At 69.8% G+C, this 20533-nt stretch overlaps 10 pseudogenes; all 10 read right to left on the bottom strand.

The window, feature by feature from the left end:
• Positions 1 to 1236: 1236 nt before the first annotated feature.
• Positions 1237 to 1356, bottom strand: LOC148756358 (5S ribosomal RNA; annotated as a pseudogene).
• A 2309-nt stretch (positions 1357 to 3665) lies between these two features.
• Positions 3666 to 3785, bottom strand: LOC148756359 (5S ribosomal RNA; annotated as a pseudogene).
• Positions 3786 to 5833: 2048 nt separating this feature from the next.
• LOC148756360 (5S ribosomal RNA) lies at positions 5834 to 5953 on the bottom strand (annotated as a pseudogene).
• Positions 5954 to 7575: 1622 nt separating this feature from the next.
• Positions 7576 to 7695, bottom strand: LOC148756361 (5S ribosomal RNA; annotated as a pseudogene).
• A 2330-nt stretch (positions 7696 to 10025) lies between these two features.
• Positions 10026 to 10145, bottom strand: LOC148756362 (5S ribosomal RNA; annotated as a pseudogene).
• A 2048-nt stretch (positions 10146 to 12193) lies between these two features.
• On the bottom strand, positions 12194 to 12313 carry LOC148756363 (5S ribosomal RNA; annotated as a pseudogene).
• A 1592-nt stretch (positions 12314 to 13905) lies between these two features.
• Positions 13906 to 14025, bottom strand: LOC148756364 (5S ribosomal RNA; annotated as a pseudogene).
• A 2330-nt stretch (positions 14026 to 16355) lies between these two features.
• LOC148756365 (5S ribosomal RNA) lies at positions 16356 to 16475 on the bottom strand (annotated as a pseudogene).
• A 2048-nt stretch (positions 16476 to 18523) lies between these two features.
• On the bottom strand, positions 18524 to 18643 carry LOC148756366 (5S ribosomal RNA; annotated as a pseudogene).
• Positions 18644 to 20234: 1591 nt separating this feature from the next.
• Positions 20235 to 20354, bottom strand: LOC148756367 (5S ribosomal RNA; annotated as a pseudogene).
• Between the last annotated feature and the right edge of the window lie 179 nt (positions 20355 to 20533).

Raw genomic sequence — 20533 nt, forward strand, 5'->3', positions numbered from 1 at the left:
CTGCACCAGCAGGCAACCCTGGGCTTGGGAGTTGTGGGAGGACCCCGCGGCGGCGGCTTGGGCGGCTGCGGAGGGGGGGGGCTGCGGCGGCGGCGGCGGCGGCGGCGGCGGCGGCAGCAGCGGCGGCGGGGGACGCGGCGGAGGCGAGGGAGGGTGGGGAGGTAGGCGATGGCAACCGCGAGGATGGCGCCAGGGCGGCGATGGCGGTGGCGACAATGGGGGCTTTGACGGTGGGCGCTGGGGCACGGGGGTCGATGGCGGCGGCGGCGGCGGCGGCGGCGGCGGCGGCGGCGGCGGAGGAGGCCGGGAGAGCAGAGGCGGGAGATTGAGGGAGTATGGCGATGGTGGCGGCGGCGGGCCTGGGGCGGGGGCGGGGGAGATGGCGGTGCAGGAGGCGGGGAGAGCAGAGGAGGGAGATTGAGGGAGTGCGGCAATGGCGGCAGCGGGGGCGGGGGTGGGGAAGAGGGCAGCACTGGCGGCGGGGGTGGGGAGCGCGGTGCTGGCGGCCGAGGGGGGGAGAGCAGAGGAGGGAGTTTGAGGGAGTACGGCGATGGCGGCAGCGGGGGCGGGGAGGGGGCGAGGGCAGCGCTGGCGGAGGGGGTGGGGAGCGCGGTGATCGCGGCGGCGGCGGCGGGAGAAGCGGGGGCTGATCGCGAGCAGCGATGGCGGCGGCGGCGGCGGCGGCGTCGGCTGCGGCGCGGGAGGGTTGCGAGGTCGGCGATGGAGGCGGCGGCAGCGTTGGGGGCTGTGTCGGCGGGCGCTGGGCGCGGGGAGGGTTGGCGCCGGCGGCGGCGGTAGCGGGGAAGAGGGCGGTGCTGGCGGCGGAGGAGGGGAGAGCAGAGGCGGGAGATTGAAGCAGTACAGCCATGGCGGTGGCGAGGGCGGGGGCAGGGGTGAGGTCAGCGCTGGAGGGGGGTGTGGGGAGCGCGGTGATGGCGGCGGATTAGGCGGTGGCGGCGGGGGCGAGGGCAGCGCTGTTGGCGGTGGCGGCGATCGAAGGTCGGCGAAGGGATCGAGATGACAGCCTCCGGGACTGAAGAGGACTGAGAAGAGGGTGTGCGGGGGAGCCCTGGCCGACGGGCCTGGTGTGCGGCCGGGGCTGCCAGCTTGTAGTGCCTGGCGGCTAACCCTCTGCTGGTCAGGGGGGCCTTCGGCTGGCTGGGCGGCTGCAGAGAGGCAAGGGGCGGCAGGGGTTCGGAGGGAGCCACGCCGGGGCCGCGGCGCAAAAGGAGAGGCGAGCAAAAGCCTGCAGCTATTCCCAGGCGGTCTCCCATCCAAGTACTAACCAGGCCCCTCCCTGCTTAGCTCCCGAGATCAGACGAGATCTGGCGCGTGCAGGGTGGTGTGGCCTTAGGCGCTGGGACCCGGCTCCCGGCACTCCAAGAGCCTGCTCCCGACCTGCTTCTGAGCGCACGCCATGCTGCTGGGCCGCTCGGGTGGCGAGCATGTCTGCCCGAGCGCCTCCCGCCAGCTCCCCGCCTCCTCCAGACGCCGCTGGTGTGGGCGACGGGCTCCTCCTGGCCCGCAGCGAGGCCCCTTCGCGCCCCCCAGTGGCTCTAACGGGCCTCTGTCACTTCCCTGACTGTGACATATGTCTGGGCGCCCTGGCATCCTGGGCCTCCCCAGGCCCCGAAGGGCTTTTACCCCGCCCCCCTACCCCAACCCCTCTCATCTCCCCCCAGCCCCACAACCGCACACCCCCCTTGCTGCTGTGCTGTCCCCACCTCTCAGGGCCACCGAGGGGGTCGCAGGGTCCTCTCAGTCCCCTCCACCCTAGGGACGTGCAACCCAGGCCCTGGCCCTGGCCGGCCCCACCCACTGGCCCAAAGCCAGGGAGAGCCACCCGCCACCAGGGGGCAGCACCTCCAGTCTGCCGCCACCCTTCCTCACACAGCCTTCTTTCTGGGTTCTCGCCCCTCGTCAGCGACCGGCGTCCCGCCCGATCACTGTTCACTTCACTGGCTACACGTCACCTCTCCTGACCCAGGGAGGTGAGAGAGAGGATGAGAGAAGGCCAGAGACGGAGCAAGAGAGAGGCGGAGAGAGACAGACGGGGACTGTGCGGACAGACTCGCAGAGAGCACTCTCCAGGCTCTGGGCCTCGCGTGGAGGGGTGCTGCGTGCGGGCTGCATGGATATCAGCTGTGACCGCTTGGCCATCAGCTGTTGCCAGTTGGCCATTGGCCACCGGCAGAGCTGCGGTGGCCAAGCTAGGAAGCGCGGATGGTGGACTGCAAATTGCAGAGGGGCGCGGACTGCAGTTGGCCGGCTTGGTGGGTCGGTAGGTTGGTGGGTCTGTTGGTTGGCAGAGAATCGGCCGGCAGGCTGGGGATCGGGCGGCTCCGGCTTGCCGAGTCTCCAAGCCAGCCGCCCGTGAGACATGGTGCTATGAGCCCCCTATCCGTGGTCTGTTGGTGTTCCCTCTTGGCCTCGCCAAATCCTGCATTCTTGTGCGGGCAGAGGGGCTAGAGTCCCCGCAGGACAGGGACAGACAGACAGAACGGGAGGAGGAGTAAGAGGGAGCGAGATGGAAATATGCTCGTATATGTACATGTATGTATCTAGACATACAGAGAGACATGGACAGAGACAGAGAAAGAGGGGGCTGGCACGCGGGGAGAGAGTTCCTGAGCCAGAGCCAGAGCCCAACAGGCACGTCACAGAGCCCGACGGATATGGGGTGGGGGAGGGTGTGAGGGACGCACAGGCGGGCACACGGACTGTTACAGACGCACTGAGGCTGTGTTGAAGTGGCAGCTCCTCCACCGGAGTGTGGTCGAAGGAGCCATTGCCCTGGCGTTGGCAGTCACCATTGAAGCCTCCGGGGCGGGCCGCCAGGGTCTCCGGAGGGCCTGTGGTCTCTGAGCCCCGCCCAGGCACCCGCCCGCGGGAGGAGAGTGGCAGCCCCCAGGCACCCTGGTTGTGAGGGTTGTGCGCCTGCGTGCCTGCTCTGCCCTTGTGGTGGTCTCCCCCGGAGTCGATGGCGCGTGGTGTGTTGGGGTGCTGCTCCCGCCGTCCCCTGGTTTGTCCCGGCTCTTTGTGCCCTGTGTTTCAGGGACACCGTGGCCGGCGGGAAGGGAGGGCTCCTGGCTCTTGTGGGAGACGGGAGGGGCGCGCGGGGGTGTGGGGCGAGGTGCCTGCCAGCGGAGACAGAAGACTCCGGTGGGGCGGGGCGGGTGGGCGTCCCGTTTGCCCGAGGACACGCCGATCCTGTGTGTCGGGTCCCGGGGGCAGGCGCAGGGATGGGCGTGCCCTGGGCTCGGGCCGAGGTGCAAAGCACCGGCACGTCCTGGGATGGAGAGAGCCTGGTGGAGGCCTGCGCCGGCAGGCAGCCCTGGGCTTGGGCGTTGGGGGTTGCGGCGGCGGCAGGGTCGGGGAGCGAGAGGGAGCCCTGCGATGGCGGTGGCGGCGGCGGCGGCGACCGAGACGCGGCTGACTGCTGCAGGCTGACGGCCTGCCTCGGCGAAGAGCACTAAGAAGAGGGAGTGGGGGGGAGCCCTGGCCGACAGGCCTGGTGTGCGGCCGGGGATGCGAGCTTGTAGTGCCGGGCGACTGACCCTCCTCTGGCCAGGGGGACCTTCGGCTGCCTGGGCGGCTGCAGAGGGGCAAAGGGCGGCAGGGGTTCGGAGGGAGCCACGCCGGGGCGGCGGCGCAAAAGGAGAGGCGAGCAAAAGCCTGCAGCTATTCCCAGGCGGTCTCCCATCCAAGTACTAACCAGGCCCCTCCCTGCTTAGCTCCCGAGATCAGAGGAGATCGGGCGCGTTCAGGGTGGTATGGCCGTAGACGCTGGGACCCGGCTCCCCGCGCCCCAAGAGCCTGCTCCCGGCCTGCCTCTGACCGCGCGCCGTGCTGCTGGGCCGCTAGGGTGGCGAGCACGTCTGCCTGAGCGCCTGCCGCCCGCTCCCCGCCTCCTCCGGACGCCGCTGGTGTGGGCGACGGGCTACTCCTGGCCCGCAGCGAGGCCCCTTCGCGCCCCCCAGTGGCTCCACGGGCCTCTGTCACTTCCCTGACTGTGACATATGTCTGGGCGCCCTGGCATCCTGGGCCTCCCCAGGCCCCGAAGGGCTTTCACCCCGCCCCCCTACCCCAACCCCTCTCATCTCCCCCCAGCCCCACAACCGCACACCCCCCTTGCTGCTGTGCTGTCCCCACCTCTCAGGGCCACCGAGGGGGTCGCAGGGTCCTCTCAGTCCCCTCCGGCCCTAGGGACGTGCAACCCAGGCCCTGGCCCTGACCGGACCCATCCACAGGCCCAAAGCCAGGGAGAGCCACCCGCGCCACCAGGGTGCAGCATCTCCAGTCTGCAGCCACCCTTCGTCACAAGCCTTCAGTCTGGGCCCTGGAACCCTCGTCAGCGACCGGAGCCCCGCCCGATGTCCGGTCCCTTCACTGTCTACACGTCACCTCTCCTGACCCAGGGAGGTGAGAGAGAGGATGAGAGAAGGCCAGAGACGGAGCAAGAGAGAGGCGGAGAGAGACAGACGGGGACTGTGGGGACAGACTCGCAGAGAGCACTCTCCAGGCTCTGGGCCTCGCGTGGAGGGGTGCTGCTTGGGGGCTGCATGGTCATCAGCTGTGACCGCTTGGCCATCAGCTGTTGCCAGTTGGCCACTGGCCACCGGAGGAGCTGCGGTGGCCAAGCTAGGAAGCGCGGATGGTGGACTGCAAATTGCAGAGGGGCGCGGATTGCAGTGGGCCCGCTTGGCGGGTCGACGGGCGGTGTGTCGGTGGGTTGGCAGAGAAGCGGCCGACAGGTTGGGGATCGGGCGGCTCCGGCTTGCCGTGTCTCCGAGCCAGCCGCCCGTGAGACATAGTGCTATGAGCCCCCTATCCGTGGCTCTGTTGGTGTTCCCTCTTGGCCTCGCCATATCCTGCGTTCTTGTGCGGGCAGAGGGACTAGAGTCCCCGCAGGACAGGGACCGACAGAGAGAACGGGAGGAGGAGAAAGAGGGAGCGAGATCGAAATATACACCTATATGTACCTGTATGTACCTAGACATACAGAGAGACATGGACAGAGACAGAGAAAGAGGGGGCTGGCACGCGGGGAGAGAGCTCCTGAGCCAGAGCCAGAGCCCAACAGGCACGTCACAGAGCCAGAGAGACATGGGGTGGGGGAGGGGGGAGGGACGCACAAGCGGGCACACGGACTGGGACAGACGCACTGACGCTGCTTTGAAGTGGCAGCTTCTCAACCGAAGTGTGGTCATGCCCGTGGCTGGGCTCCACTAAGGAGGCAGTGCCCGGGCATTGAAAGTCACCCTTGAAGCCCCCGGGCCGGGCGGGAGGGCCAGTGGGCTCCGAGCCCCGCCCAGGAACCCCCCGCCCCGCGGGAGGAGAGTGGCAGCCCACAGGCACCCTGGTTGAGAGTGTTGTGTGCCTGCGTGCCTGCACTTCCCCTTGTGGTGGTCTCTCCTGGAGTCCGAGGGCGTGCGGTGTGTTGGGGTGCTGCTCCCTCAGTCCCCTGCTTTGTCCCGGCTCTTTGTACCCTGTGTGTTGGGGCCACTGCGGGAAGGGAGGGTTCCTGGCTCTTGTGGGCGATGGGAGGGGGCGCGCGGGGGTGTGGGGAGAGGTGCCTGCCGGCGGAGACACAGGCTCGGCTAACTGCTGCTGGCTGACTGCCTGCCTCAGCGAAGAGGACTAAGAAGAGGGTGTGGGGGTGAGCCCTGGCCGACGGGCCTGGTGTGCGGCCGGGGCTGCCAGCTTGTAGCGCCGGGTGGCTGACCGGCCTCTGGCCAGGGGGAACTTCGGCTGGATGGGCGGCTGCAGAGGGGCAAGGGGCGGCAGGGGTTCGGAGGGAGCCACGCAGGGGCGGCGGCGCAAAAGGAGAGGCGAGCAAAAGCCTACAGGTATTCCCAGGCGGTCTCCCATCCAAGCACTAACCAGGCCCCTCCCTGCTTAGCTCCCGAGATCAGAGGAGATCGGGCGCGTTCAGGGTGGTATGGCCATAGACGATGGGACTCGGCTCCCCGCGCCCCAAGAGCCTGCTCCCGGCCTGCCTCGTGAGCGCCCGCCATGCAGATGCGCGGCTCCGGTGGCGAGCATCGACCTGCTGGCCGGCTCTGCCAGCACCGCGTCCCCCCCCCCCCAGTCCGGCTCCCCGCCTCTTCCGAATGCCCCTGGCGTGGGCGGCGGGCTACTCCTGGCCGGCAGCGAGGCCCCTTCGCGCCACCCGAGGCTCCATGGGACACTGCCACTTCCCTGATGGTGCCAGAAGTCGTGGAACTCTGGCATCCTGGGACTCCCCGGACCCAGACCGCCATACACCCCGCCCCCCTACCGCCACCAGGTTTACCAACAACCGCACCCCCAAGGCTGGGGGAGGCCTGCACCAGCAGGCAACCCTGGGCTTGGGAGTTGTGGGAGGACCCCGCGGCGGCGGCTTGGGCGGCTGCGGAGGGGGGGGGGCTGCGGCGGCGGCGGCGGCGGCGGCGGCGGCGGCGGCAGCAGCGGCGGCGGGGGACGCGGCGGAGGCGAGGGAGGGTGGGGAGGTAGGCGATGGCAACCGCGAGGATGGCGCCAGGGCGGCGATGGCGGTGGCGACAATGGGGGCTTTGACGGTGGGCGCTGGGGCACGGGGGTCGATGGCGGCGGCGGCGGCGGCGGCGGCGGCGGCGGCGGCGGCGGCGGCGGCGGAGGAGGCCGGGAGAGCAGAGGCGGGAGATTGAGGGAGTATGGCGATGGTGGCGGCGGAGGGCCTGGGGCGGGGGCGGGGGAGATGGCGGTGCAGGAGGCGGGGAGAGCAGAGGAGGGAGATTGAGGGAGTGCGGCAATGGCGGCAGCGGGGGCGGGGGTGGGGAAGAGGGCAGCACTGGCGGCGGGGGTGGGGAGCGCGGTGCTGGCGGCCGAGGGGGGGAGAGCAGAGGAGGGAGTTTGAGGGAGTACGGCGATGGCGGCAGCGGGGGCGGGGAGGGGGCGAGGGCAGCGCTGGCGGAGGGGGTGGGGAGCGCGGTGATCGCGGCGGCGGCGGCGGGAGAAGCGGGGGCTGATCGCGAGCAGCGATGGCGGCGGCGGCGGCGGCGGCGTCGGCTGCGGCGCGGGAGGGTTGCGAGGTCGGCGATGGAGGCGGCGGCAGCGTTGGGGGCTGTGTCGGCGGGCGCTGGGCGCGGGGAGGGTTGGCGCCGGCGGCGGCGGTAGCGGGGAAGAGGGCGGTGCTGGCGGCGGAGGAGGGGAGAGCAGAGGCGGGAGATTGAAGCAGTACAGCCATGGCGGTGGCGAGGGCGGGGGCAGGGGTGAGGTCAGCGCTGGAGGGGGGTGTGGGGAGCGCGGTGATGGCGGCGGATTAGGCGGTGGCGGCGGGGGCGAGGGCAGCGCTGTTGGCGGTGGCGGCGATCGAAGGTCGGCGAAGGGATCGAGATGACAGCCTCCGGGACTGAAGAGGACTGAGAAGAGGGTGTGCGGGGGAGCCCTGGCCGACGGGCCTGGTGTGCGGCCGGGGCTGCCAGCTTGTAGTGCCTGGCGGCTAACCCTCTGCTGGTCAGGGGGGCCTTCGGCTGGCTGGGCGGCTGCAGAGAGGCAAGGGGCGGCAGGGGTTCGGAGGGAGCCACGCCGGGGCCGCGGCGCAAAAGGAGAGGCGAGCAAAAGCCTGCAGCTATTCCCAGGCGGTCTCCCATCCAAGTACTAACCAGGCCCCTCCCTGCTTAGCTCCCGAGATCAGACGAGATCTGGCGCGTGCAGGGTGGTGTGGCCTTAGGCGCTGGGACCCGGCTCCCGGCACTCCAAGAGCCTGCTCCCGACCTGCTTCTGAGCGCACGCCATGCTGCTGGGCCGCTCGGGTGGCGAGCATGTCTGCCCGAGCGCCTCCCGCCAGCTCCCCGCCTCCTCCAGACGCCGCTGGTGTGGGCGACGGGCTCCTCCTGGCCCGCAGCGAGGCCCCTTCGCGCCCCCCAGTGGCTCTAACGGGCCTCTGTCACTTCCCTGACTGTGACATATGTCTGGGCGCCCTGGCATCCTGGGCCTCCCCAGGCCCCGAAGGGCTTTCACCCCGCCCCCCTACCCCAACCCCTCTCATCTCCCCCCAGCCCCACAACCGCACACCCCCCTTGCTGCTGTGCTGTCCCCACCTCTCAGGGCCACCGAGGGGGTCGCAGGGTCCTCTCAGTCCCCTCCACCCTAGGGACGTGCAACCCAGGCCCTGGCCCTGGCCGGCCCCACCCACTGGCCCAAAGCCAGGGAGAGCCACCCGCCACCAGGGGGCAGCACCTCCAGTCTGCCGCCACCCTTCCTCACACAGCCTTCTTTCTGGGTTCTCGCCCCTCGTCAGCGACCGGCGTCCCGCCCGATCACTGTTCACTTCACTGGCTACACGTCACCTCTCCTGACCCAGGGAGGTGAGAGAGAGGATGAGAGAAGGCCAGAGACGGAGCAAGAGAGAGGCGGAGAGAGACAGACGGGGACTGTGCGGACAGACTCGCAGAGAGCACTCTCCAGGCTCTGGGCCTCGCGTGGAGGGGTGCTGCGTGCGGGCTGCATGGATATCAGCTGTGACCGCTTGGCCATCAGCTGTTGCCAGTTGGCCATTGGCCACCGGCAGAGCTGCGGTGGCCAAGCTAGGAAGCGCGGATTGTGGACTGCAAATTGCAGAGGGGCGCGGACTGCAGTTGGCCGGCTTGGTGGGTCGGTAGGTTGGTGGGTCTGTTGGTTGGCAGAGAATCGGCCGGCAGGCTGGGGATCGGGCGGCTCCGGCTTGCCGAGTCTCCAAGCCAGCCGCCCGTGAGACATGGTGCTATGAGCCCCCTATCCGTGGTCTGTTGGTGTTCCCTCTTGGCCTCGCCAAATCCTGCATTCTTGTGCGGGCAGAGGGGCTAGAGTCCCCGCAGGACAGGGACAGACAGACAGAACGGGAGGAGGAGTAAGAGGGAGCGAGATGGAAATATGCTCGTATATGTACATGTATGTATCTAGACATACAGAGAGACATGGACAGAGACAGAGAAAGAGGGGGCTGGCACGCGGGGAGAGAGTTCCTGAGCCAGAGCCAGAGCCCAACAGGCACGTCACAGAGCCCGACGGATATGGGGTGGGGGAGGGTGTGAGGGACGCACAGGCGGGCACACGGACTGTTACAGACGCACTGAGGCTGTGTTGAAGTGGCAGCTCCTCCACCGGAGTGTGGTCGTGCCCGGGGCTGGGCTCCGCTAAGGAGGCATTGCCCTGGCGTTGGCAGTCACCATTGAAGCCTCCGGGGCGGGCCGCCAGGGTCTCCGGAGGGCCTGTGGTCTCTGAGCCCCGCCCAGGCACCCGCCCGCGGGAGGAGAGTGGCAGCCCCCAGGCACCCTGGTTGTGAGGGTTGTGCGCCTGCGTGCCTGCTCTGCCCTTGTGGTGGTCTCCCCCGGAGTCGATGGCGCGTGGTGTGTTGGGGTGCTGCTCCCGCCGTCCCCTGGTTTGTCCCGGCTCTTTGTGCCCTGTGTTTCAGGGACACCGTGGCCGGCGGGAAGGGAGGGCTCCTGGCTCTTGTGGGAGACGGGAGGGGCGCGCGGGGGTGTGGGGCGAGGTGCCTGCCAGCGGAGACAGAAGACTCCGGTGGGGCGGGGCGGGTGGGCGTCCCGTTTGCCCGAGGACACGCCGATCCTGTGTGTCGGGTCCCGGGGGCAGGCGCAGGGATGGGCGTGCCCTGGGCTCGGGCCGAGGTGCAAAGCACCGGCACGTCCTGGGATGGAGAGAGCCTGGTGGAGGCCTGCGCCGGCAGGCAGCCCTGGGCTTGGGCGTTGGGGGTTGCGGCGGCGGCAGGGTCGGGGAGCGAGAGGGAGCCCTGCGATGGCGGTGGCGGCGGCGGCGGCGACCGAGACGCGGCTGACTGCTGCAGGCTGACGGCCTGCCTCGGCGAAGAGCACTAAGAAGAGGGAGTGGGGGGGAGCCCTGGCCGACAGGCCTGGTGTGCGGCCGGGGATGCGAGCTTGTAGTGCCGGGCGACTGACCCTCCTCTGGCCAGGGGGACCTTCGGCTGCCTGGGCGGCTGCAGAGGGGCAAAGGGCGGCAGGGGTTCGGAGGGAGCCACGCCGGGGCGGCGGCGCAAAAGGAGAGGCGAGCAAAAGCCTGCAGCTATTCCCAGGCGGTCTCCCATCCAAGTACTAACCAGGCCCCTCCCTGCTTAGCTCCCGAGATCAGAGGAGATCGGGCGCGTTCAGGGTGGTATGGCCGTAGACGCTGGGACCCGGCTCCCCGCGCCCCAAGAGCCTGCTCCCGGCCTGCCTCTGACCGCGCGCCGTGCTGCTGGGCCGCTAGGGTGGCGAGCACGTCTGCCTGAGCGCCTGCCGCCCGCTCCCCGCCTCCTCCGGACGCCGCTGGTGTGGGCGACGGGCTACTCCTGGCCCGCAGCGAGGCCCCTTCGCGCCCCCCAGTGGCTCCACGGGCCTCTGTCACTTCCCTGACTGTGACATATGTCTGGGCGCCCTGGCATCCTGGGCCTCCCCAGGCCCCGAAGGGCTTTCACCCCGCCCCCCTACCCCAACCCCTCTCATCTCCCCCCAGCCCCACAACCGCACACCCCCCTTGCTGCTGTGCTGTCCCCACCTCTCAGGGCCACCGAGGGGGTCGCAGGGTCCTCTCAGTCCCCTCCGGCCCTAGGGACGTGCAACCCAGGCCCTGGCCCTGACCGGACCCATCCACAGGCCCAAAGCCAGGGAGAGCCACCCGCGCCACCAGGGTGCAGCATCTCCAGTCTGCAGCCACCCTTCGTCACAAGCCTTCAGTCTGGGCCCTGGAACCCTCGTCAGCGACCGGAGCCCCGCCCGATGTCCGGTCCCTTCACTGTCTACACGTCACCTCTCCTGACCCAGGGAGGTGAGAGAGAGGATGAGAGAAGGCCAGAGACGGAGCAAGAGAGAGGCGGAGAGAGACAGACGGGGACTGTGGGGACAGACTCGCAGAGAGCACTCTCCAGGCTCTGGGCCTCGCGTGGAGGGGTGCTGCTTGGGGGCTGCATGGTCATCAGCTGTGACCGCTTGGCCATCAGCTGTTGCCAGTTGGCCACTGGCCACCGGAGGAGCTGCGGTGGCCAAGCTAGGAAGCGCGGATGGTGGACTGCAAATTGCAGAGGGGCGCGGATTGCAGTGGGCCCGCTTGGCGGGTCGACGGGCGGTGTGTCGGTGGGTTGGCAGAGAAGCGGCCGACAGGTTGGGGATCGGGCGGCTCCGGCTTGCCGTGTCTCCGAGCCAGCCGCCCGTGAGACATAGTGCTATGAGCCCCCTATCCGTGGCTCTGTTGGTGTTCCCTCTTGGCCTCGCCATATCCTGCGTTCTTGTGCGGGCAGAGGGACTAGAGTCCCCGCAGGACAGGGACCGACAGAGAGAACGGGAGGAGGAGAAAGAGGGAGCGAGATCGAAATATACACCTATATGTACCTGTATGTACCTAGACATACAGAGAGACATGGACAGAGACAGAGAAAGAGGGGGCTGGCACGCGGGGAGAGAGCTCCTGAGCCAGAGCCAGAGCCCAACAGGCACGTCACAGAGCCAGAGAGACATGGGGTGGGGGAGGGGGGAGGGACGCACAAGCGGGCACACGGACTGGGACAGACGCACTGACGCTGCTTTGAAGTGGCAGCTTCTCAACCGAAGTGTGGTCATGCCCGTGGCTGGGCTCCACTAAGGAGGCAGTGCCCGGGCATTGAAAGTCACCCTTGAAGCCCCCGGGCCGGGCGGGAGGGCCAGTGGGCTCCGAGCCCCGCCCAGGAACCCCCCGCCCCGCGGGAGGAGAGTGGCAGCCCACAGGCACCCTGGTTGAGAGTGTTGTGTGCCTGCGTGCCTGCACTTCCCCTTGTGGTGGTCTCTCCTGGAGTCCGAGGGCGTGCGGTGTGTTGGGGTGCTGCTCCCTCAGTCCCCTGCTTTGTCCCGGCTCTTTGTACCCTGTGTGTTGGGGCCACTGCGGGAAGGGAGGGTTCCTGGCTCTTGTGGGCGATGGGAGGGGGCGCGCGGGGGTGTGGGGAGAGGTGCCTGCCGGCGGAGACACAGGCTCGGCTAACTGCTGCTGGCTGACTGCCTGCCTCAGCGAAGAGGACTAAGAAGAGGGTGTGGGGGTGAGCCCTGGCCGACGGGCCTGGTGTGCGGCCGGGGCTGCCAGCTTGTAGCGCCGGGTGGCTGACCGGCCTCTGGCCAGGGGGAACTTCGGCTGGATGGGCGGCTGCAGAGGGGCAAGGGGCGGCAGGGGTTCGGAGGGAGCCACGCAGGGGCGGCGGCGCAAAAGGAGAGGCGAGCAAAAGCCTACAGGTATTCCCAGGCGGTCTCCCATCCAAGCACTAACCAGGCCCCTCCCTGCTTAGCTCCCGAGATCAGAGGAGATCGGGCGCGTTCAGGGTGGTATGGCCATAGACGATGGGACTCGGCTCCCCGCGCCCCAAGAGCCTGCTCCCGGCCTGCCTCGTGAGCGCCCGCCATGCAGATGCGCGGCTCCGGTGGCGAGCATCGACCTGCTGGCCGGCTCTGCCAGCACCGCGTCCCCCCCCCCCCCAGTCCGGCTCCCCGCCTCTTCCGAATGCCCCTGGCGTGGGCGGCGGGCTACTCCTGGCCGGCAGCGAGGCCCCTTCGCGCCACCCGAGGCTCCATGGGACACTGCCACTTCCCTGATGGTGCCAGAAGTCGTGGAACTCTGGCATCCTGGGACTCCCCGGACCCAGACCGCCATACACCCCGCCCCCCTACCGCCACCAGGTTTACCAACAACCGCACCCCCAAGGCTGGGGGAGGCCTGCACCAGCAGGCAACCCTGGGCTTGGGAGTTGTGGGAGGACCCCGCGGCGGCGGCTTGGGCGGCTGCGGAGGGGGGGGGCTGCGGCGGCGGCGGCGGCGGCGGCGGCGGCGGCAGCAGCGGCGGCGGGGGACGCGGCGGAGGCGAGGGAGGGTGGGGAGGTAGGCGATGGCAACCGCGAGGATGGCGCCAGGGCGGCGATGGCGGTGGCGACAATGGGGGCTTTGACGGTGGGCGCTGGGGCACGGGGGTCGATGGCGGCGGCGGCGGCGGCGGCGGAGGAGGCCGGGAGAGCAGAGGCGGGAGATTGAGGGAGTATGGCGATGGTGGCGGCGGCGGGCCTGGGGCGGGGGCGGGGGAGATGGCGGTGCAGGAGGCGGGGAGAGCAGAGGAGGGAGATTGAGGGAGTGCTGCAATGGCGGCAGCGGGGGCGGGGGTGGGGAAGAGGGCAGCACTGGCGGCGGGGGTGGGGAGCGCGGTGCTGGCGGCCGAGGGGGGGAGAGCAGAGGAGGGAGTTTGAGGGAGTACGGCGATGGCGGCAGCGGGGGCGGGGAGGGGGCGAGGGCAGCGCTGGCGGAGGGGGTGGGGAGCGCGGTGATCGCGGCGGCGGCGGCGGGAGAAGCGGGGGCTGATCGCGAGCAGCGATGGCGGCGGCGGCGGCGGCGGCGTCGGCTGCGGCGCGGGAGGGTTGCGAGGTCGGCGATGGAGGCGGCGGCAGCGTTGGGGGCTGTGTCGGCGGGCGCTGGGCGCGGGGAGGGTTGGCGCCGGCGGCGGCGGTAGCGGGGAAGAGGGCGGTGCTGGCGGCGGAGGAGGGGAGAGCAGAGGCGGGAGATTGAAGCAGTACAGCCATGGCGGTGGCGAGGGCGGGGGCAGGGGTGAGGTCAGCGCTGGAGGGGGGTGTGGGGAGCGCGGTGATGGCGGCGGATTAGGCGGTGGCGGCGGGGGCGAGGGCAGCGCTGTTGGCGGTGGCGGCGATCGAAGGTCGGCGAAGGGATCGAGATGACAGCCTCCGGGACTGAAGAGGACTGAGAAGAGGGTGTGCGGGGGAGCCCTGGCCGACGGGCCTGGTGTGCGGCCGGGGCTGCCAGCTTGTAGTGCCTGGCGGCTAACCCTCTGCTGGTCAGGGGGGCCTTCGGCTGGCTGGGCGGCTGCAGAGAGGCAAGGGGCGGCAGGGGTTCGGAGGGAGCCACGCCGGGGCCGCGGCGCAAAAGGAGAGGCGAGCAAAAGCCTGCAGCTATTCCCAGGCGGTCTCCCATCCAAGTACTAACCAGGCCCCTCCCTGCTTAGCTCCCGAGATCAGACGAGATCTGGCGCGTGCAGGGTGGTGTGGCCTTAGGCGCTGGGACCCGGCTCCCGGCACTCCAAGAGCCTGCTCCCGACCTGCTTCTGAGCGCACGCCATGCTGCTGGGCCGCTCGGGTGGCGAGCATGTCTGCCCGAGCGCCTCCCGCCAGCTCCCCGCCTCCTCCAGACGCCGCTGGTGTGGGCGACGGGCTCCTCCTGGCCCGCAGCGAGGCCCCTTCGCGCCCCCCAGTGGCTCTAACGGGCCTCTGTCACTTCCCTGACTGTGACATATGTCTGGGCGCCCTGGCATCCTGGGCCTCCCCAGGCCCCGAAGGGCTTTTACCCCGCCCCCCTACCCCAACCCCTCTCATCTCCCCCCAGCCCCACAACCGCACACCCCCCTTGCTGCTGTGCTGTCCCCACCTCTCAGGGCCACCGAGGGGGTCGCAGGGTCCTCTCAGTCCCCTCCACCCTAGGGACGTGCAACCCAGGCCCTGGCCCTGGCCGGCCCCACCCACTGGCCCAAAGCCAGGGAGAGCCACCCGCCACCAGGGGGCAGCACCTCCAGTCTGCCGCCACCCTTCCTCACACAGCCTTCTTTCTGGGTTCTCGCCCCTCGTCAGCGACCGGCGTCCCGCCCGATCACTGTTCACTTCACTGGCTACACGTCACCTCTCCTGACCCAGGGAGGTGAGAGAGAGGATGAGAGAAGGCCAGAGACGGAGCAAGAGAGAGGCGGAGAGAGACAGACGGGGACTGTGCGGACAGACTCGCAGAGAGCACTCTCCAGGCTCTGGGCCTCGCGTGGAGGGGTGCTGCGTGCGGGCTGCATGGATATCAGCTGTGACCGCTTGGCCATCAGCTGTTGCCAGTTGGCCATTGGCCACCGGCAGAGCTGCGGTGGCCAAGCTAGGAAGCGCGGATGGTGGACTGCAAATTGCAGAGGGGCGCGGACTGCAGTTGGCCGGCTTGGTGGGTCGGTAGGTTGGTGGGTCTGTTGGTTGGCAGAGAATCGGCCGGCAGGCTGGGGATCGGGCGGCTCCGGCTTGCCGAGTCTCCAAGCCAGCCGCCCGTGAGACATGGTGCTATGAGCCCCCTATCCGTGGTCTGTTGGTGTTCCCTCTTGGCCTCGCCAAATCCTGCATTCTTGTGCGGGCAGAGGGGCTAGAGTCCCCGCAGGACAGGGACAGACAGACAGAACGGGAGGAGGAGTAAGAGGGAGCGAGATGGAAATATGCTCGTATATGTACATGTATGTATCTAGACATACAGAGAGACATGGACAGAGACAGAGAAAGAGGGGGCTGGCACGCGGGGAGAGAGTTCCTGAGCCAGAGCCAGAGCCCAACAGGCACGTCACAGAGCCCGACGGATATGGGGTGGGGGAGGGTGTGAGGGACGCACAGGCGGGCACACGGACTGTTACAGACGCACTGAGGCTGTGTTGAAGTGGCAGCTCCTCCACCGGAGTGTGGTCGTGCCCGGGGCTGGGCTCCGCTAAGGAGGCATTGCCCTGGCGTTGGCAGTCACCATTGAAGCCTCCGGGGCGGGCCGCCAGGGTCTCCGGAGGGCCTGTGGTCTCTGAGCCCCGCCCAGGCACCCGCCCGCGGGAGGAGAGTGGCAGCCCCCAGGCACCCTGGTTGTGAGGGTTGTGCGCCTGCGTGCCTGCTCTGCCCTTGTGGTGGTCTCCCCCGGAGTCGATGGCGCGTGGTGTGTTGGGGTGCTGCTCCCGCCGTCCCCTGGTTTGTCCCGGCTCTTTGTGCCCTGTGTTTCAGGGACACCGTGGCCGGCGGGAAGGGAGGGCTCCTGGCTCTTGTGGGAGACGGGAGGGGCGCGCGGGGGTGTGGGGCGAGGTGCCTGCCAGCGGAGACAGAAGACTCCGGTGGGGCGGGGCGGGTGGGCGTCCCGTTTGCCCGAGGACACGCCGATCCTGTGTGTCGGGTCCCGGGGGCAGGCGCAGGGATGGGCGTGCCCTGGGCTCGGGCCGAGGTGCAAAGCACCGGCACGTCCTGGGATGGAGAGAGCCTGGTGGAGGCCTGCGCCGGCAGGCAGCCCTGGGCTTGGGCGTTGGGGGTTGCGGCGGCGGCAGGGTCGGGGAGCGAGAGGGAGCCCTGCGATGGCGGTGGCGGCGGCGGCGGCGACCGAGACGCGGCTGACTGCTGCAGGCTGACGGCCTGCCTCGGCGAAGAGCACTAAGAAGAGGGAGTGGGGGGGAGCCCTGGCCGACAGGCCTGGTGTGCGGCCGGGGATGCGAGCTTGTAGTGCCGGGCGACTGACCCTCCTCTGGCCAGGGGGACCTTCGGCTGCCTGGGCGGCTGCAGAGGGGCAAAGGGCGGCAGGGGTTCGGAGGGAGCCACGCCGGGGCGGCGGCGCAAAAGGAGAGGCGAGCAAAAGCCTGCAGCTATTCCCAGGCGGTCTCCCATCCAAGTACTAACCAGGCCCCTCCCTGCTTAGCTCCCGAGATCAGAGGAGATCGGGCGCGTTCAGGGTGGTATGGCCGTAGACGCTGGGACCCGGCTCCCCGCGCCCCAAGAGCCTGCTCCCGGCCTGCCTCTGACCGCGCGCCGTGCTGCTGGGCCGCTAGGGTGGCGAGCACGTCTGCCTGAGCGCCTGCCGCCCGCTCCCCGCCTCCTCCGGACGCCGCTGGTGTGGGCGACGGGCTACTCCTGGCCCGCAGCGAGGCCCCTTCGCGCCCCCCAGTGGCTCCACGGGCCTCTGTCACTTCCCTGACTGTGACATATGTCTGGGCGCCCTGGCATCCTGGGCCTCCCCAGGCCCCGAAGGGCTTTCACCCCGCCCCCCTACCCCAACCCCTCTCATCTCCCCCCAGCCCCACAACCGCACACCCCCCTTGCTGCTGTGCTGTCCCCACCTCTCAGGGCCACCGAGGGGGTCGCAGGGTCCTCTCAGTCCCCTCCGGCCCTAGGGACGTGCAACCCAGGCCCTGGCCCTGACCGGACCCATCCACAGGCCCAAAGCCAGGGAGAGCCACCCGCGCCACCAGGGTGCAGCATCTCCAGTCTGCAGCCACCCTTCGTCACAAGCCTTCAGTCTGGGCCCTGGAACCCTCGTCAGCGACCGGAGCCCCGCCCGATGTCCGGTCCCTTCACTGTCTACACGTCACCTCTCCTGACCCAGGGAGGTGAGAGAGAGGATGAGAGAAGGCCAGAGACGGAGCAAGAGAGAGGCGGAGAGAGACAGACGGGGACTGTGGGGACAGACTCGCAGAGAGCACTCTCCAGGCTCTGGGCCTCGCGTGGAGGGGTGCTGCTTGGGGGCTGCATGGTCATCAGCTGTGACCGCTTGGCCATCAGCTGTTGCCAGTTGGCCACTGGCCACCGGAGGAGCTGCGGTGGCCAAGCTAGGAAGCGCGGATGGTGGACTGCAAATTGCAGAGGGGCGCGGATTGCAGTGGGCCCGCTTGGCGGGTCGACGGGCGGTGTGTCGGTGGGTTGGCAGAGAAGCGGCCGACAGGTTGGGGATCGGGCGGCTCCGGCTTGCCGTGTCTCCGAGCCAGCCGCCCGTGAGACATAGTGCTATGAGCCCCCTATCCGTGGCTCTGTTGGTGTTCCCTCTTGGCCTCGCCATATCCTGCGTTCTTGTGCGGGCAGAGGGACTAGAGTCCCCGCAGGACAGGGACCGACAGAGAGAACGGGAGGAGGAGAAAGAGGGAGCGAGATCGAAATATACACCTATATGTACCTGTATGTACCTAGACATACAGAGAGACATGGACAGAGACAGAGAAAGAGGGGGCTGGCACGCGGGGAGAGAGCTCCTGAGCCAGAGCCAGAGCCCAACAGGCACGTCACAGAGCCAGAGAGACATGGGGTGGGGGAGGGGGGAGGGACGCACAAGCGGGCACACGGACTGGGACAGACGCACTGACGCTGCTTTGAAGTGGCAGCTTCTCAACCGAAGTGTGGTCATGCCCGTGGCTGGGCTCCACTAAGGAGGCAGTGCCCGGGCATTGAAAGTCACCCTTGAAGCCCCCGGGCCGGGCGGGAGGGCCAGTGGGCTCCGAGCCCCGCCCAGGAACCCCCCGCCCCGCGGGAGGAGAGTGGCAGCCCACAGGCACCCTGGTTGAGAGTGTTGTGTGCCTGCGTGCCTGCACTTCCCCTTGTGGTGGTCTCTCCTGGAGTCCGAGGGCGTGCGGTGTGTTGGGGTGCTGCTCCCTCAGTCCCCTGCTTTGTCCCGGCTCTTTGTACCCTGTGTGTTGGGGCCACTGCGGGAAGGGAGGGTTCCTGGCTCTTGTGGGCGATGGGAGGGGGCGCGCGGGGGTGTGGGGAGAGGTGCCTGCCGGCGGAGACACAGGCTCGGCTAACTGCTGCTGGCTGACTGCCTGCCTCAGCGAAGAGGACTAAGAAGAGGGTGTGGGGGTGAGCCCTGGCCGACGGGCCTGGTGTGCGGCCGGGGCTGCCAGCTTGTAGCGCCGGGTGGCTGACCGGCCTCTGGCCAGGGGGAACTTCGGCTGGATGGGCGGCTGCAGAGGGGCAAGGGGCGGCAGGGGTTCGGAGGGAGCCACGCAGGGGCGGCGGCGCAAAAGGAGAGGCGAGCAAAAGCCTACAGGTATTCCCAGGCGGTCTCCCATCCAAGCACTAACCAGGCCCCTCCCTGCTTAGCTCCCGAGATCAGAGGAGATCGGGCGCGTTCAGGGTGGTATGGCCATAGACGATGGGACTCGGCTCCCCGCGCCCCAAGAGCCTGCTCCCGGCCTGCCTCGTGAGCGCCCGCCATGCAGATGCGCGGCTCCGGTGGCGAGCATCGACCTGCTGGCCGGCTCTGCCAGCACCGCGTCCCCCCCCCCCCAGTCCGGCTCCCCGCCTCTTCCGAATGCCCCTGGCGTGGGCGGCGGGCTACTCCTGGCCGGCAGCGAGGCCCCTTCGCGCCACCCGAGGCTCCATGGGACACTGCCACTTCCCTGATGGTGCCAGAAGTCGTGGAACTCTGGCATCCTGGGACTCCCCGGACCCAGACCGCCATACACCCCGCCCCCCTACCGCCACCAGGTTTACCAACAACCGCACCCCCAAGGCTGGGGGAGGCCTGCACCAGCAGGCAACCCTGGGCTTGGGAGTTGTGGGAGGACCCCGCGGCGGCGGCTTGGGCGGCTGCGGAGGGGGGGGGCTGCGGCGGCGGCGGCGGCGGCGGCGGCGGCGGCAGCAGCGGCGGCGGGGGACGCGGCGGAGGCGAGGGAGGGTGGGGAGGTAGGCGATGGCAACCGCGAGGATGGCGCCAGGGCGGCGATGGCGGTGGCGACAATGGGGGCTTTGACGGTGGGCGCTGGGGCACGGGGGTCGATGGCGGCGGCGGCGGCGGCGGCGGAGGAGGCCGGGAGAGCAGAGGCGGGAGATTGAGGGAGTATGGCGATGGTGGCGGCGGCGGGCCTGGGGCGGGGGCGGGGGAGATGGCGGTGCAGGAGGCGGGGAGAGCAGAGGAGGGAGATTGAGGGAGTGCTGCAATGGCGGCAGCGGGGGCGGGGGTGGGGAAGAGGGCAGCACTGGCGGCGGGGGTGGGGAGCGCGGTGCTGGCGGCCGAGGGGGGGAGAGCAGAGGAGGGAGTTTGAGGGAGTACGGCGATGGCGGCAGCGGGGGCGGGGAGGGGGCGAGGGCAGCGCTGGCGGAGGGGGTGGGGAGCGCGGTGATCGCGGCGGCGGCGGCGGGAGAAGCGGGGGCTGATCGCGAGCAGCGATGGCGGCGGCGGCGGCGGCGGCGTCGGCTGCGGCGCGGGAGGGTTGCGAGGTCGGCGATGGAGGCGGCGGCAGCGTTGGGGGCTGTGTCGGCGGGCGCTGGGCGCGGGGAGGGTTGGCGCCGGCGGCGGCGGTAGCGGGGAAGAGGGCGGTGCTGGCGGCGGAGGAGGGGAGAGCAGAGGCGGGAGATTGAAGCAGTACAGCCATGGCGGTGGCGAGGGCGGGGGCAGGGGTGAGGTCAGCGCTGGAGGGGGGTGTGGGGAGCGCGGTGATGGCGGCGGATTAGGCGGTGGCGGCGGGGGCGAGGGCAGCGCTGTTGGCGGTGGCGGCGATCGAAGGTCGGCGAAGGGATCGAGATGACAGCCTCCGGGACTGAAGAGGACTGAGAAGAGGGTGTGCGGGGGAGCCCTGGCCGACGGGCCTGGTGTGCGGCCGGGGCTGCCAGCTTGTAGTGCCTGGCGGCTAACCCTCTGCTGGTCAGGGGGGCCTTCGGCTGGCTGGGCGGCTGCAGAGAGGCAAGGGGCGGCAGGGGTTCGGAGGGAGCCACGCCGGGGCCGCGGCGCAAAAGGAGAGGCGAGCAAAAGCCTGCAGCTATTCCCAGGCGGTCTCCCATCCAAGTACTAACCAGGCCCCTCCCTGCTTAGCTCCCGAGATCAGACGAGATCTGGCGCGTGCAGGGTGGTGTGGCCTTAGGCGCTGGGACCCGGCTCCCGGCACTCCAAGAGCCTGCTCCCGACCTGCTTCTGAGCGCACGCCATGCTGCTGGGCCGCTCGGGTGGCGAGCATGTCTGCCCGAGCGCCTCCCGCCAGCTCCCCGCCTCCTCCAGACGCCGCTGGTGTGGGCGACGGGCTCCTCCTGGCCCGCAGCGAGGCC

Source organism: Rhinolophus sinicus, chromosome 12 (assembly GCF_057876585.1).
Source record: "Rhinolophus sinicus isolate RSI-liver-muscle chromosome 12, RSI-T2T, whole genome shotgun sequence".
Classification (NCBI taxonomy): domain Eukaryota; kingdom Metazoa; phylum Chordata; class Mammalia; order Chiroptera; family Rhinolophidae; genus Rhinolophus; species Rhinolophus sinicus.